This window comes from Chinchilla lanigera, unplaced genomic scaffold (genome assembly GCF_000276665.1).
Source record: "Chinchilla lanigera isolate Chin_1 unplaced genomic scaffold, ChiLan1.0 scaffold00110, whole genome shotgun sequence".
NCBI lineage: Eukaryota > Metazoa > Chordata > Mammalia > Rodentia > Chinchillidae > Chinchilla > Chinchilla lanigera.
In genome coordinates, this window is record NW_004955511.1 from 3,631,163 (window position 1) to 3,634,065 (window position 2,903).

The 2,903-nt window shown below is 41.5% G+C and overlaps 1 protein-coding gene across 1 annotated transcript in view; it reads right to left on the reverse strand.

Moving 5' to 3' along the window:
- LOC102005069 (glycine N-acyltransferase-like protein Keg1) overlaps positions 1 to 1,864 on the reverse strand; it is a 33,575-nt gene extending 31,711 nt beyond the window's left edge. The window contains exon 1 of the mRNA XM_005408045.1: positions 1,788 to 1,864. The gene's annotated coding sequence lies outside the window, so the exon portion shown is untranslated. The remainder of the gene's footprint in view (positions 1 to 1,787) is intronic.
- Positions 1,865 to 2,903: the final 1,039 nt, after the last annotated feature.

The following is a 2,903-nucleotide window of genomic DNA, read 5'->3' on the forward strand; positions in this document are numbered from 1 at the left end:
AATTTTGAAGAACACATTTTCTGTGCTGGTACCATTCTGGAAACTGTTGTGGCTGCTGCCATTCTTAATCATGGTGCTTTGCAGGTGTCTCCTCAAACAAAGTCTTTCACCTTTGCAGTTTTGAGCCTGCAAAGGGTGGAGACTTGCTGCTTCTTGTGATGCTCTTAGGGCATCTTTCATATTCCTCTGTTTCTTCTCAGCAATTGGGATCTCAGCCCTATCTTTGCAGTCCAAAACTTTACTGGAGCTTCCTTTCAGACCAAACTCACAATATTTTAAATCATCCTGCTGGGCTCTTTGCTCTTGATTCTCAATGTAGATCTGGCTTAAAACCCCCAACAATAGCCATTCCACAGCTTCAACATTAGACTGCCTTGAAATTTCTTCTGCCAGATTAATTAGTCCACTGCCCTTAATTTGTCTTAGGCAAATTCTCTGGATACAAGCAAAATGCTGAAAACTTTCTGCCAAGCCATAACATACATTTGTCTAGAGTACAACAGCCAAGGCCGTCCTTCCCAGCAGAAATCTCCCAAGCCTAGTCTGTACCAGCAGGGATTCTATCAGCCTCCTGTTCTTCTGAGCTCTGACCAGAATCTCCCATTGAGTTTGGGGACAATTCTCAGTGTTATGACAATATTACATACTGTGAGTCTTTGCTACCAGCGTGGTTGCACATGTGCATACAATGAAACTTAAAAACAACAGCAAAAGTATGATGTTCACTTAGGAAGGTAGACTGACACCCAAAGAAGCCATGCAAATGGGACATTTCAACAGCAGCAATGGACAAAGTCCACAATGGTGACACTTTGCACCCAGGTTTCCCATTAACAGAAATGTATCCGTGGGGAACAATTCAAACAGAGAAAATGAGTGTTGGGTATTTTATAAAGTAATAATAACAATTAGGAAAACACATGATGCCATCCCCATGCCCAGCATCAGGAGGAGAAAACAAAATTTATGAGACTGCAATCTGTCACCACTGTAAGGAACCATGGTGCACATAACTACAACACACACACACACACACATGCACACACACACATGTGCATGTTGAACAGTGTTATCATAAGAGGAGTAAACATAGAAATTAGTGTATAGTCATTCCTTGACTAGGTTATGTAAATCTTTAATTAGACATATTCAATATGCAAAACATGTAAAAACGTAAGGATATGGAACATTAAGTTTAGAAACAAAAACAAAACACTGACACCGTTTTACTATCACAGAAATATAGATAAAATATTTTACACTAATTTTTGTTTCAGATAATTTAAATCAACAGTAAATCTGACTGATATTCTTTTGCATATTTCTCTACACACATATTTCCCCTCAGTTTTTAGGAGGAGAGATACTTCACTTTCGTGTCTAACACTTATCAGGTAAAAGTTCTGCCTTTCTTAACATGTTTCCTGAAGAAGTAAGGGGAATAAATCTGAACATCATCTGTATGCCATACATGGTAAATAAATGTTATTTAGATCTGCATTCTTCATCTCAAATGTTGCTCCTGCTCCATCAACCTATAAATTTCCATATTCTCTCCATAGAAGAGGAAGAAATCTTAGTCCCTTAAGATTAAGGTACTGCTAGGCACACATAGGTACTTCCCAAGTTGAATAAACCCACTTTACCATGTCATAAATGTTAATACAACAGCTTAGCACTTCCTACCAGAAAACGACAAGAACATTTGATCTTCCCCACTTTGCCATGGGAGGAAAAGGGTGAGAGGTCATAAAGCAGTGGTTCTACTTTTTGAAATGAGCCCTTACCTGGAAAGCTAAATCAAGGAAGACAGGTATCCAGAGACAAATGTGGAGCAGCAGGCTTTACCAGAATATGATATTCTCTTTATCCTAGCAGTTACAGCTTGGACTTGCTGAGTGAAATTTGGTAAATTTTTTACAGAGGTCACTAATCTGAAGATCTTCTCGTGGGCCTCAGCCTCTTTAACTAAGACAAGTGCTTGTGGATGAAGGCTTCAGTGGTATCCCATTCCTCCCTGGAAGGGTCATATCCTGGGAGCCAGGGAGCTAATTGTAAGAAACTGGGTCTAACTATGGGAATTCTCTCAACTTTCCTTTCCAGAACAGCCTTCCTTCTCCCTCCCTTGTGCCTCTAGCAGGCAGGGGCTGGAAGGAAGAGGCGATTATGTAGGAAACTCCTTTCCCGATTCCTCCTTCTCAGTTACCTGCTGTGGAAGCCAGGTGAGAGCTGAGAGTATTGAGTAGGAGACCTGCAAACCACAGTTCCTCACTTGTGCATAGACAGAGCAGAGAACCTGCTATCTGGAGTGTCTGAAGGCTTTCCCTCATTTCTAAAAACCACACACTGCCCCTTGCTTTTATGTGCTTCCCTTACATATCACAGCAATGAATTTCCCCAGGCATTTATCAGTCACACTCTGAGTAGCCAAAGAAATAGCAGCTCAGAGAAGAAGAACGACTCCCTGCTGGTTGCAACAGCAACAAAATGATGGAAATTAGTCTCAGAGCACTGTCACCTGAAACACTTGTAACATTTACACTTGTGGTACTGTCCTCAAACAGGAATGCACTGTCCTATCTGGAGTGGATGAGTTAGTAGGAAAGTAGCTCTGACACCAGCTCTCCTGTGTGAGATAACCAAGAAGGGGAGTCTCCCACAATCCTTGTCTTTGAGAGAGTCAATTCTGTTTTGTTTTCCATTTAATTAATACTCTCATTAAGAGTAAGAAGGACCAGGGTCCAACAGCTGAAGTGCGCCTACACATGGTGGACAGGTGCAGGTTCCCAGAGGGTTTCCTCCACAGCCCCGTAGCCGTGGTGCTACTCTAGTGATCTACCAAGTGTAGCGCATTTCTGGAAGTAAATGTGCATTGGGAAACAGCCACTTAATTTATTAAGCGT